General features: G+C 31.5%; 1 pseudogene; it reads right to left on the bottom strand.

The window, feature by feature from the left end:
• Window positions 1-11,152: 11,152 nt before the first annotated feature.
• Window positions 11,153-15,127, bottom strand: part of LOC127546461 (uncharacterized) — a 128,413-nt pseudogene continuing 124,438 nt past the window's right edge.

Raw genomic sequence — 15,127 nt, 5'->3', positions numbered from 1 at the left:
CTTCCAACTGATTTGTAATGAAAAATAATCTCCAAATCCAGATAAATACCAACCCTTGAAAATATTCAAACCACAATGAGAAAAGTTGCTTATGTAGAGTGGAAGTTGGAGATCTTCCTCAAAGTGAATCATTCTTTAGATAGAGTGACATTTAGATTATATTCATCATGTAGTTCAACATTTTGTTCAGTGACTAACATTATTTCATATTACTTTTTTAAAGAAGTCATCTTATTCTTTCATGATGTCTTGTGTCTTGATTTCTTTTTTTTCCTTTTTATATATTTTTTCTTTTTTTCTGCTTATACATGTGCATTCATTAAAAATAAACATTTATTTATGAATCATGTTGGGAGGAGAAAATTAGAACAAAAGGGAAAAACCATGATTGAGAAAAGTAAAATAAAAAAAAGTGAGCATAACATATGTTGATTTACATTCCATTTCCATATTTCCCTCTCTGAATGGAGAAGGCATTTTACATCAAAAGTTTATTGATTTTGCCTTGGATCTTTCATAGTTGATCAATGCACAATCTTCTTATTACTGTGTACAAGGTATTTCTGGTTCTACTTGTTTCACTCAGTATCAGCTCATGTAAATCCTTCCAGGCCTTTCTAAAATCAGCTTGATCATCATTTTTAATAGATAATCCTTTACCTTCATATTCCTTTACCTTCATATACCAAAACTTATTCAGTCATTCCCCAGTTGATAGAGGTCTACTTATTTTTCAATTCTTTGTAATCACAAAAAGAGCTGCTATTCTTTTGTACATGTGGGTCCTTTCCCCTCCTTCTTACATATATGCTACTTCTTAACATTCCCTAAAGATTAGAGACAAGATTGAAACTCAAAATTTCAATTTCAGTCAGGTTTTTAAGGTAAGATCATGATTTTGACTATCTTTATAAGATAAATTGATTTTGAATAAAGGGACCCAACTATTTGACAATAGAAAGGTTCAATGTTAACTTCTAGAATCCAAACAAAAAACCTGTGACCAAACAGTGGCTGTGCTTGTTTCAAATAGCTACTGTTCTGGTATGAACTAAGAAATAGAGAGAAATAGACTCTATTAGATTTCTATTCCAAATAAATAGAAGGAAAAAATTCATCAATATATGTCTGTCTCTAGCTCTTTCTTTTTCTATCTGTCATATATTTATATGCTTATGTGTGTATGTGTATGCATACACACATACACACATTCAATCAATGAACATTTGTAAAGCTTCTTGTATGTGTCAGCTACTATGCTAATCACTGAGGATTCAAAAATAAAAGGCAAAAAGCCTTCAATCCCTACTGTCAAGGACCTTACAATCTAATAAAAGGACAACAGGAAAACAAAAACATTCAAATCAAATTAAGTATATAATAAATAGAAAATAATTAGCAATAGAAAGGAAATGATTAAAAATAAGTGAAAAATTGGGATAACAGAAGAACTAATTTATTGGAAGACATGGAATAGAATGGTATCACTCGAACAAATAATACTTCTTTCATTTTTTCCTTTCTATTTATCTATGCTAAATATTTTAATCTCTTTTGATATTCATGCTCAATACTCACATTATTTTGTCAAATATTTATGAATTTAGAGCCCTTTGGATAAGATCCCATATCTTTGATCTTTTATCATTTGGAGCATTGCCCTTATTTTTTAAAATAAATTTGACTCAGTTCCCTTTATTGAAAAATGAGACTACCAGAGAAATTTGTTCCAAAATTCTTTTTACAACCACTATTGATAACTGTATTTCCCCCCATTTATTCTCTCTCTCCTTTCATCCTGTCCCTCTTCAAATGTCTTTTGGTACTGACCACTCCCTCCCCAGTATGTCCTTTATTTTATCCTCCCCTTCTTCCCATATCCCATTCTCCTTCTATTTTCCTGAGAGTAAGATAGATTTCTATACCTATATTGAGTATGTATATATTTTTTCCTCTTTAAGTCAATTCTGATGAGAATAAGACTCATTCACTCATACTCTACTCCCTCTCTTTCTCTTTATGTAAAAACTTTTTCTTGCCTCTTTTTTTTATGGCAGGTAGTTTTTACCATTCCATTTCTCTCTTTCCTTTTCTCCCACTGCATTCCTCTCTCATTCATTAATTGCATAATTATTATGAATAATAATATATTCATATTCAACTCACACTTATGCCCATTATATATTTTCCTTCTAACTGCCATAATAATGAGAAAGTTCTAATGAATTACAGGTCTCATCCTCCCATGCAGGAGTGTAACCAGATAAATGTTATTAAGTCCTTTAGGATATCACTCTCCTGATTACCTTTCCTGATTACACCCACACACACACACTATATATATATATATATATATATATAATATATATATATATATATATATATATATATATAGTAGATAGATGCTATTCTAAGAATTAGACACTAGAAAGGCCAGGAAAAGCTTCCACCTGAAGGAGAGACTTGAATTAACATATATATATATATATATATATATATATATATATATATATATATATATATATACATATACATATATATATATACACACACATATATATACATATATATTTTTGTATATATATATATATATAAAAAATAATTCAATAATAAATATACATATGTATATATATAAAACTAAATACAAAATAAGAAAAATTGGAAAAAAAACAGGAAAAGGACAATTTTTAAAAAATTGTCATGTGTCTAGCAGAACATTAGGAATCTTTACTTTCTTATAGGATATTCTTTTGTTCTTTGATATGAGCTTGTCATTTTATCCTTTTTTTTCATCTTTCATCCCTCCTCCCCCAAGCACAGATATACATACCTACATACATATGCATACATACGTGTGTGTGTATATATGTATACACACACATATATTTATATACACACATATACACACCTACATGCATATATATATATATAAACATGCATTTAAAATACTATTAATATGGATGTCATGTAATATAGATTTCTCTCTTGATTGAATCTTTAAGTTTGACTTTGTCTGAGTTCAATCATTATTAGTCCCACTTTTTCTGATCCTTATAATTATGTGTGTGCGTGTGTGTCTTATTTCATATCTTTGTTAAATCTTCTACTTTTTAAAAATATTTTTGATTTTAATTTTCCCCTTTCATAACAGTAATGTTATTCTGTATGGTAGAAAAGTCTTTTTTACTCCAATGTCCTCCTCTGAAAATAAATCCATGGATCCCTCTTTTATCTTCTCCCCCTACTCTTTCTCTCCCTCTTTATCCCATTTCCATTAATCTATACACATTGTCCCATGACCATAAATTCACACATCTACACTACATCTATTTTCTCCTTCTTTCTTATTATTTTATAGATTTTGAAGGGTGCTAAAGTCTTCATGAGATGTTTGTGTATGTGTGCATGCATGTGTCTTAGTGAGTGTTTGTATTGTTCCCTATTTAACCCATTCCCAATGTGTGCAGATTTTCAGAACTGCTAGTCCTCCTTCTCTATCAAATGGCTTCTGTGGTAGTTCTTTCTTTGTACCTCTTTTGTACAGCATAATTAATATTTTTACCTTTTCCTAGATAATATTACTTCTTAGAGTCAGATCATACTCAGTTCTGTCCCAATCTTCCTTTGGAACTTTTATTGATGTCAATAGTAGACATATATTTTTATATTTTCCTGCATAAAATATAAATAGTTTGTCCTTGTTGAGTCTTTTGAAATTAGTCTTTGATATTAGCTCTTCTGTTTCAAATTTCCTATTGATTTCAGTTTAGCTGAAGAAAATCTTGAAAATCTACAAGTTCATTGAATATTCATTTTTTGTTATTGAATATTATGCTTAATTCTTCTAGATATGATATTTTGGGGCATCAGTCTGATTCTTTAGATTGTCAATATATAATATTCTATCATTCTTTTACTGTAGCTGATGATAAATACTGTACAATTCTAATTGTAGTTCTAGCATATTTGAAGTGAGGTATTTTTATTTATTTGTTTGTTTTTTGTAAATTTTTCTCTGTAATCTGAGGGTTTCCAAATTTAGCAATAATGATCCTCCTAGGATTTCTTTGAAGTGATGACTGATACATTTTTTTCTATTTCTACTTTCCCCTCTTTCTATCACTTCAGGACAATTGATTATTTCTTGTAATATTGTGATTTTTTGTTTTGTTTTGATTTGGTTTGCTTTGCTTTGGTTTTTGGTTTCAGCTTTTAAGATGTTCTATTATTTTAATGTTCCCTCTCCTTGATCTGTTCTCCAGATCTGTTGTTTTTCTTTAAGATATTTCATATGTTCTTCTAATTTTGCATTCTTTATATTTTGCTTTGCTATCTCTAAATCTCTTGTTGCTTCAATGACTTCTCCTTCCCTAATTCTAATTTGTAAAGAGTTATTATCGTCTTTAAGACTCTGAATGTCCTTTTTCAACTGGTTAACTTTCTTTGTATAATCTTGTTTTGTTTTTTAATATTTCCTCATTCTCTCTCATTTGATTTTAAAGTCTTCCATAAATTCTTTCTGGATAGGTAGTCATTTAATGCCATTCTGTATGTTAGAAGAGCCTTTTTTACTCCAATGTCCTCCTCTGAAAATAAATCCTTGTCTTCCCTATTCATACAGTAATTTTCTAGAGTTGGATTCTTTCTTCTTTTCCTGCTCATTTTCATGAGAGCTTATTAGTATAAACACATTTAATCTTGGAGTGAGGGGATGGTGCCTCTTACTTCACTTTATCTCTTCCCTATGACCTGGAACCCCACACCAAAACTCAATCCTCCTTCTAGTTCCTGAAGCTACCAATATCCCTGCCCCATTGCTTCTGCACTTACCTGCTATGCTTGTTCTTTCTTGCCCAGGGCCATGTCTTGAAACACTGGTGGACCTTATCATAAGAGGTTCCCTCAGTCTTCCCTAACTCAGAACTCCATCTCCTCCTGCTGTATGGGAGATAAAAGTTCCTATGTTTTGACCTGAGGCTCCTTCCATATGTAGTTAGCCCCAACGTTCCCAAATTGCTGTTTCTGTGGAATTAACCTCCACATTTATACTTTACACAGGTTAAACCAGTAACTTGGGGATTTTCTGGTTTTCTTGGGTTATCTCAGAGGGGCACTTCTTTTGCTCCAAATCTTATTTGTTTTTTCGCATCATCTGGGTTTGTCCTGAAACACAATTATGTTTTATTCATGGGGGAAATCTGTAGGGATTGAAATTTTCTGAACAACTTTCATTTTCCCAGAATCCTTCCATTTAAAGAAAGCCAGAAAATCAAAGAAGGAAAATTGAGAAGAAATAACATTCCAAGCATGGGAGATAGCCAGTAAAAGACAATGAATTATGTGAATAATGATTATAAAATAGTACAGTTAAATTATAGAGAGCATGGGAGAGAATTAAAAGTAAAAATACTGTACAAGTAGGTAGGAACTAGATTCTAAAGAAGTTTCAAAGCCTACTGAGGACTTGACATTTTATTCTATAGGTAATAGAAAATGACTGGTATTTACTGAGTTGGAGGAAGAAGAATAAAACCTATTCTTTGGAAAAATCATTTTTGTAGCTGGGTGGTAGATAATAATGTATCTCACATGAGAGTTGAAAAGATACAATGACTATGTAAAAGCATTTGAAAAAAACCTTGTGTTATATAAAAATGCTGGCTGTTATTACCTTGTCTGAGTTTGCAAAAAGTAAACTGTAATATTGCCACACACACATACATTGTCACCTCCAAAACCAATAGTCTCTATATGATCTCTAAACCCATTTTACCTCATCTCAGGACAAAATTTAGCTAAGAAGCCTAGTAGTTTTATAGGGGAAGAAAGGAAACTGAATAAAATAAAATATAAAAATATTTTAACCTCCCCCAAAATTTTCAGTCTTATATGATGGAAAAGATGTAATAATTGCTTTCTATTTGAAAGCTTCAAATTCAGTTTCCTGGTAACACTAATATCCTAGTGTTGACATGGCAGGTCTGTCAGATATATTTTATCAGATTCATCCCTTCCACACATTCATGGTACTGCTGAGCACCTGGCCATGGGAAAAAATGTGAACCTCTTACCAAAGTGCACCTGTCAGCACTGAGAAAATTAAATGGAATTACCAGTGGAGTGGCTTCAGCCTATTGGCAGAGCTCTGCAGGTTGACACCTGCCCATAAAAGTAAGCAGATGGACTCTACTGATTTCTGGATTTCTGGTTATTGTTTCTGTTTTGTGTCATCTTAATACTATATACTGACATTCTTCAGAGTATTATGACACTGGTTTACTTTCAGACCTTGCCACCTATGGAAACAAAGCCTGCTCAGCAGCTGTGCTTCTTATCATATACTGTGAGTTACACTAACTTTATTTCAAGCTAGAAACTAGAATCATTCATTGGTGCAAGGCAGTGTTGTGTCCTGCATGTTTGTAGCAAAGTAGCTCAGCCTCTCTTCAGATGATGACGATGATGGCTAATATTTAGATATTATTTTGAAGTTAGAAACATGTTTTATGTGTATTAGTTGATACTAACAAAAAACCTTTAAGGTAAAAGCTATAATCATCTCCATTTTGCAAATGAGGAAGCTGACACTAAGAAAGCTGCAATCACCTATTAAAAGTCATACAAATGTCTGAGACAAGGTTTGAGCTCAGATCTTCTTGACTCCAACTCCTGCTTTTGTATGCTCCAACCCCTATTATGCCACATAGCTATTTTAACCTATACAAGGTAAAAGGAATTTGAGTTTCTCGGGATCTTTTATTGTGTGAAGTAGTCAGGGATAACACTTGTCTTATACACTCATGTCTAAGCAACAATGTTCTGAGACATCACCTTTTTACAAAAGAGGATAATAACAGCTAACATTTATATGTTGCTTTAAAATTTGCAAAGCTTTTTCTAAACATAGTTTCTTTCATTATCAAAAGAACTGAAAAAATGGCATTAATGATTTAATTTTAGACATGAGGAAACAGACTGAAAAGTTAAAGGAATTATCTAGGGTCAAACAACTATAAACATCTAAAGCAATATTTGGACTCAGGTATTCAATTCTGCAAGTCTAGCCTTTTATCTACTAAGTAACCCAGCTGATTTCTGAAAAAGCTTAAAGAATACTTTATGGTTTTATAAAAGGTAACTACTTTCTGCAAAAGCTTGAGAAATATACCATGGTGTTACAATAGATAACTGAATCAAAAGGTGATATTGAAAAAAAAATCTTTGAAGGATGCATTATTGTGAGTTAATGATTCAGATATTTCTACAACCTCAAACTTATGCCTCCCTCCAACATATCCCCTATAACATTATCACTTGCTTGTTATCTTGGAGTCTGCTGAAGATCTATTATATAAGCCAATATGAGTATGATCATATTCATGAACATTCAAAAACACTTTAAAAAGAATTGTTTCCTCCCATGTTTTCCACTCTCCACTCTCACTTCTTCTCTGATAGCCCATTGTGTGCACAGAATAATATTTCCATTAGGCTATATGTCTTCCTAGGTTGTTCATAATTATAATGACTCACTGATATCCCATCATTTCTTAATGTCTTGACAAGCAGCAAGGGATAGTAGATAGCTTACTAGACTTGCAGTTTGAAAGAGCCTTTGAGTTAAGACACTTAATCTACTGGAGCCAGAAGCAATGCTTTTAAGACTATAATTGTTAGATAAGCTGTGATGTGAATTCCTGATTTCACAAGTTCCCAAACTGAAAAAATCACAGACCTTTGATATATTGATATTTTCCTTATTAATATACCTTTATATCTTCCTGACTGTTTTCTCTTCCTCTGTGGCATTTACCTTCATTTAGACAACAATCACATTTCATTTTTTCTTCATTTAGTTTAGTTATGTACATAATTTAGTTTAGGTAATCGTTCCTCATAAATCACTCCCTTCAGTCTATTAATCATTTCCTTGCTCTTATCTAGTTTCCTCTATCCACCCCAATTTAATAATTTTCCTTTAGTGAACAGAAGATGAAAACTATCTATATCTAAAACAGTAAATGGAGAATTGAACCAATTATTTGTATGATTTAAGTAAATTGATCAGATTCCTTGATGAGCTCAAAATAAATGGAAATAAAAAAAGATTCTCAGACAATTTCACTTGGAATATCAGATGGCATAGTATATAGAATACTGACTCTGAAGTCAGCAAGAGCTAAGTTCAAATCCATCCTGAGATAATTAAAAGATGTGTGACTTTGGGTAACAACCTTTGCCTCTCTTAGATTCCTCATCTACAAAATACTATAATAATAGCATTTAACTCCCTAGTTGTTATGAGCATAAAATGAGATCATATTTGCAAAACACTTGGGAAATATTATAGTGCTACATAAATGCTAGTTATGATTTTTGTAGTTATTATAATTATTACTTGTAAAATATGCAGGTTTTTATATATTTACATCCTAAAACAGTATCTGTAGTTGTTTAACTTTTATAACTAACTGCCAAATATTTTTTGATGTACTTTTTATTTATTTTCTTTGGTTTAGGGGCAGATGATTAATCTAAGATAAGATTCATGTGAGAAGTATATTCATCTCTCACATGATTGTCTTTGTAATTAGTACATTATCCATTCTTTTTGATTCTCTCATGTTGCTCTTCATCCTTTGAACAATGAAAATAGACAGCCAATTATTCAACCTGAACCAACAATATTCAAATGGCAGATCATATTTTTTTGATATTGAAACTACTTCTCTTGATTGCAAGACAAAAGGAAGGTACAATTCTAGAATTTTATTCAAGTCCTACATTTTAGTCTATATATAACTACAAAGTCTACATTTATTGGTAATGTCATGAAACTTTCATTATTGAGCAATGTGCACTGAAGTTTTTGTTCACTTTTAAAATTAACTGGCATAGATTGCTGAATCTATTTTTATGGATTCTGAATCTCAGTTAGCCTAATACTTTGAGTTTAGATAAAGGGAACATATTCAGCAAGGCTGCATGAGTTGAGCAAGGGCACAAAGTAAGTTAATGCAAAAGCTGGTTCCTAAGACTATGACATCTAAGATTACCTCCTATTTACTCTGTATTTATTTTGTATATAGTGATATATACATGTTATTTATATATGTTGTCTCCTCCACTAGATTGTAAACTTTCTGAGGGTAGGATCTTGTTTGTTTTTAGTTTTTGATCCCCAGAACTTAGAACAACACCTAATATGTTGAAAGTGATTAATAAGTGGCTGGACTCTGTTAATCAACTAATTGATTGATCACAGATAAAGGTGGTTTCCTTTTGAATAGGTCCTCATAAAGCCATTGTTGATTCTGTTACAACTTCTTGGATAATTGAAGGTTGAATTCCATCACACTTCTTAGAAGAAAAAAAAAACTTGTTCAATTCATAGATGGGTATTCTTCCCTTTTATCTTTTCCCCCATTCCTTTTCACTTATCTTCCAACCCAATATTTTCAGAGTATCATCTCTTCATTTAAAAAAAAAAAAGATTGCTTTATTTCCTAGCTATGTGACCTTGGGCAAGTCACTTAACCCCAATTGCCTCAGCAAAAAAAAAAAAAAAAAAAGAAAAAGAAAAAAAAAAGATAGCTTCATTTTAAATATACCCTCTCATAAAGATTAATCTAACTTATCTAATAGAAAGAATAGAGTTGGTCCTGTAAATAGGTAAAATCACCAGTCACTTCTAGGTTGATTTGAAAATTAAACAAAGGATTTTTCCCCAAATATATCTTAATTTAAGTTAATATAAGTGCTCATTGCATTGCATTTCACTCTAATTTTCGATTACTGTAGCTACTCTGGATAAAAACAGCAAAAGGAGAAATATATCCAGAAGTCCTTAGGATAAAATGTTCATATATTATATGAACCTGTTGGCTATCTCACAATCTGAAATTAATACAAATTAAAGCATTGGTCTTTGTTTCTTGGATCAAATACAATAAACTTCAATACAGGTGAGTTTCTAGGGATGAGGGGGCATGGAATCCATTTTAAGAATAGCGATGGTTGTTTGGCATTGAGAAGTCTGAGTAGCTTAGTCATTTAGATACAAATGATATGCTTTAAGTAGTTGGTATTAATAATACAACAGCTTTTTAAATATGGTTTATTGATGTTGTTTTGTTTCTAATTCTCTCCACCATATATCTGAGGACAAGAAAGCATAAACATTTTTCTGGTTCATCTAAAACAAGTATTTATCAAAAAGAAAACTTGGCAAATAGCCTAAGAGCTTTTGTCAAACCATCTAACGCCCAAATCTGCGGGGGTTATGAGCTAAATTCTTCATCTAAACATCTTCATGTATAAGTCTTTGTAGTACTCTTCAAGGAACACAGAGCAACCTAGCCCTAGGCATGGATTTTTCTAAGCTGGGGGAAAAAAAAAACATAGTCATTGTGAACACTAAAAATTTCCAATTTATGGGTCATTCATTTCATTCTCCATAGACTCTTACGACCTGGCAACACATATTTGTAACCCAGTATAAATTCACAACATAGATGAACCAGAAAAATTGTTATGTTTTTCAGTCATTGGTTTACTTTCATTTGATTGTTGTTGTTTGTGTGGGTGTGCATGTGTTGGAATATTTGATAAGAAAACATTTTAAATTTATTTTAAACAAGAAATTTATTTAATCAACAAGATATTTAACTTGAAGAGAAAATTAAGATCAATTTTTATATTAATTTATACCTACTGAGAGACAGAGATTGCACTACATATAAGAGTTACACATAAAAAAGTTATAAAATCATCCTTGGTCTTATAATGATAAGAGAAAAATATTGAAATTATTCAATCAAAGTATGTAAGGAATTATTTGTGTTATTGTTGTTGTTGTTGTTAAACAGTGAGAGCAAAATAACTTACTGGAATATAAAGATAAAAGTTGAATGAGCATGCTACTATTGGAAAAAAAGGGATATTTTCACAGAACAAATTTGTTTTTCCTATCCCCATCTGTTTAATATTTATCAAAACATACCATTGTTTTAGTTTTAAAAAAATACACATTATGCTTGTGCATATACTTTATGTACAATAAAGGAATGGGAGAAGGAATCAAAGAAGCAAGAAAACTATCCTTGGGAGCACAGTTCTGAAGTAGAGTTGTATAGACTTGTAAGTCCTCTGTTTAGTAAATGCCTCCTATCTGATGTTAGAATACATCAATTGTATCTTCATTCTCCATTTCCAATTGCACAGCTGTTTCTGTTTCTTTGATTTGTGGTCCATCAAATCACAATCTGAGCTGCCTCATCAACAAACTCTGTAGTTCACAATTGGCTTTAATTAGTTTACTAAATGTTGACTGTCTCTTAATGTTAAATTGCACCAACAACCCATCTTATCCAATCACCTTCCAATTAATGTGGTCATTGTTTTTGGTCTTGACTCTTTCTTTAGGCTTTTTGTCAGTGATAGAAAGTCTGGAAGTATCCTCAGACACTGATTTACTTAAGAGGCACCAGGATGGACTGGTCCAAGGGAATGAGAATAGAAACAGTAGCAGAAGCAGCAGGAACAGAAGGAGGACAAGAAGGAAGATGATGGTGGTGATGGTGAGGAAGAGGAAGAGAAGAAAAAGGAGGAGGAGGAAGAAGAGTGATAAGAAAACTTTTAATCTCCTTAAAGATATACTTCTTTTCTATCCATCTGGTTTCAAGAAAATGGTGATTGATTTATCCACTTTTCTTTTCTCTACATTTTTCCCTTTTAAAATCATTGGTACTTTAGCCTTTTTTCTTTATATTTCAACACTGCTCCTTTAATAATTCCTCTATTTTTTATTTATAAGAATATTCTTAAAGTTTTGATAAAATTATTTAGGTCTGATATGAAGATTAGCAGTAATAATAACAATAACACACACACATGCACATACACACACACACATATATATAAATTTTATTTGAATGTATTTTTTCCAAATATATGTAAAATAGTTTTCAACTCATTTTTGTAAGCCTTTGTATTCCAAAATTTCTCCTTGTCCCCTTATCTTCTTCCTCCCCAAGATACCAAGCAATGTGACATAGGTTAAACATGTGCAATCCTCATAAAAACATTTTGTATGTCACATATTACCATCATTATCATCATTATTATTACTACTATCATTGTTATTATGAAACTACAATTTTGCTTGCTTTTTAAACTGGAAGACGCTTAAAAAATCATCAAAGTTAACCATTTTTATAATAATTCATATAGCTAGTGAGTAGCACAACCAAGATTTGAAAAAAAAAGTCTTCTGACTCCAAATCCTAGGAACAATAAACTATATTATGCCGATCACAAAAAATAAATTAAAAAAAAAAGAAGGAAGGAAGGAAGAGGGAAAGGAAGAAAGGAAGGAAAGAGGGAAGGAGGGAAGGAAGGAAGGAGGGAAGAAGGGAAGGAAGGAAGGAGGGAAGGAGGGAAGGAAGGAAGAAGTGAAGGAAGAGAGGAAGGATGGAAGGAAGGAAGAAGTGAAGGAAGAGAGGAAGGAAGGAGAAGAGGAGGGAAGGAAGGAAGAAAGGAAGGAAGAGAGGAAGGAAGGAGGGAAGGAAGGAAGGAAGAAAGGAAGGAAAGGAGGAAAGAAAGAAAGAAGTGAAGGAAGAGAGGAAGGAAGGAGAAAAGGAGGAAGGAGGGAAGGAAGGAAAGAAGAAGGGAAGGAAGAGAGGGAGGAAGGAAGGAAGGAAGACTTATTTGTTGTTTCCCAAATTAGATTGTTTTGAGGCAGGGATTATTTTGGTATTTTTTGTATCTCCAATATTTAATATAGTGTCTGGCACTTAATAATCACTTAATTAATTAATATTGATTGATTGATTGCAGGTAGGATTAGAAGGAAAGAGAGAGAAAGAAAGTGAGAGTGAAAGAGAGAAAGAGAAAAAAAGCTGGTTCTCCAGTAACACAACGGTTTTCCAGTGACATACCTACATACAGTCCATTGGTGGCATAATACACAATATACAAATAAAATACAACATACAAATGAATAGTCCCTCCAAAACTTTTGTTTCACTAATATGCCCTTTAAGAAATAAAAATGATGAAAAACTGAGACACTAATGCATTGATGGTGGAATTGTGAAATGATCCAAACATTCTGGAGAGCAATTTGGAGCTATGCCCAAAGGACTCTAAAACTTTGTATATTCTTTGATCAAGCAGACATCTGATTGTGTATGAATAGCTTAAGTTTTGAAAAATACTTAAGGTTGTGGAAATCTTCCTTTTAGTCTTCCATTTCTTCTACTTTTCTAGCAAGCAGCTGACAGCTAATGGCAACATTCTCTTCTGCTTCATTCTTCTCTCTATACTACAAAGAAGCAATTATGTCCCTGTCTCTATCCAAATCTTTTGCCCTTTCTCTATCTTCCTGTCTCTTTGCTTTTCTCCTCACCCTAGCCCCAAGTCTTCTCTTGCGCTCCAATTCTTTTCTCCTCTTTCCCTCCCTCCACTCTATAACTAGGGAACTAGGAAATTTCCATATTTTTTTCATCAATATGGACTCACCTAGAACTAGGAGAGTTCATTTAAATGTCATCCTTTTTACAGAAATCCTTTTTACATATGTATAGTTTGAGAACAATCTTTAGAATTAATATGAAGATGTGTCTTCAATTTATAGAAAATATGTTTGATAAAGGTTTATGGTTTTTATAACTTACAGTGCCACTAACATATCTGTAGATTCACCTTTTTTTTTTCAAATTAGTGCCAATATTTAGTAAAACAATTTTTTCTAGGCTTTTTTTATTGCTAATGAAATAAGTGTAAATTAGAATCTTAAAGATATATTGATTTACATATTTACATAGTAAGATTTCTAATATATTTCCTCTACATGTGATGCATTAAATTGATAGCTAGCTAGTTATGTGTCAAACAAAACTTTTAATCATTCCAAAGGTAAGCTAAGGAAATTAAAATTATTCTGTATCTTCTTTTATAGTGAAGGGAAGAATAGGTCAAGGGGTCAGGCAACTTCAATTCCATCTAAATTCATTAAGTGTGTCTGAAATTGGGAAAGTGATTAAAAAAAAAGAGGACAGATAAAAGAAGGCAGTGATCAAAAGAAGACTTGTCAAGATAAAAAGAGAGAACATAGAATACAACTGGAAGGAAGGAAATAACTATTACTGTAAGTGGGTTTAATTCGCTCATAAAAGAGAAACAGGAAATTGCATGGGTTATAAACAAGAATTCAACAATATATTAAATATAGGAAACAAGCCTGAAAAAGATACATGAATGAATAAATTATAGGGATGGAATATATATATATATATATATATATATATATATATATATATATATATATATATATATATATATATATATAACATATAAGCACCAAATGACATAGCATACAAATTTTCAAAGGAAAAACTCAATGAATTACAGGAGGAAATAGTAAAATTATACTAGTGGGGAACCTCAAATTTTTTCTCTCAGATACATTTCAAATTATAAAATAAATAAGAAAGGAGTCAAAGAGAAGGAAAAAAAACTTAGAAAAATCAAATATGATAGAACTCTGAAGAAAATGGAATGAGAATATAAAGGAGTATACCTTTTTTTTTTCCCTCAGCTTTGTAGGGCACCTTCACAAAAACTGACTGTGCATTGGGACATAAACCTCAAAATAAAATGCAGGAAAACAAGCCTTTTCAGATCATAAATCAACACAAATTATATTCAGTAAAGGGCCAAAGAAGCATAGATTAAAATTTAACTTGAAACTAAATAATTAATACAAAAAATGAGTGGATTAAAGAACAAATCAGAGAAACAATCAATGCTTTCATAAAAAATGTCAATGAGACAATATTCTAAAATGTGTGTGTATGAGTGCATGCGGTTATGTGTGTGTGTGTGTGTGTGTGTGTGTGTGTGTGTGCATGTGTAGAATAAAAGGGAGAAAGAGATCAATTGATTACCTATGGAATTGAAATATCCATCAAAAACTAAAAATTCTCAACTAAATATTAAAAAGGAAATTTTAAAGTTAAGTGAATAAAATTGAAAGTTAAACAAAAACATTGAAGTAATAAGTAAAAATAAAAGTTGGCTTAATGAAAAATAGATAAAATATTGGTTGATTTGATTTAAAAAAGAA

This window comes from Antechinus flavipes, chromosome 2 (assembly GCF_016432865.1).
Source record: "Antechinus flavipes isolate AdamAnt ecotype Samford, QLD, Australia chromosome 2, AdamAnt_v2, whole genome shotgun sequence".
Taxonomy (NCBI): domain Eukaryota; kingdom Metazoa; phylum Chordata; class Mammalia; order Dasyuromorphia; family Dasyuridae; genus Antechinus; species Antechinus flavipes.
This window is presented reverse-complemented; position numbering and strand designations above follow the sequence as displayed.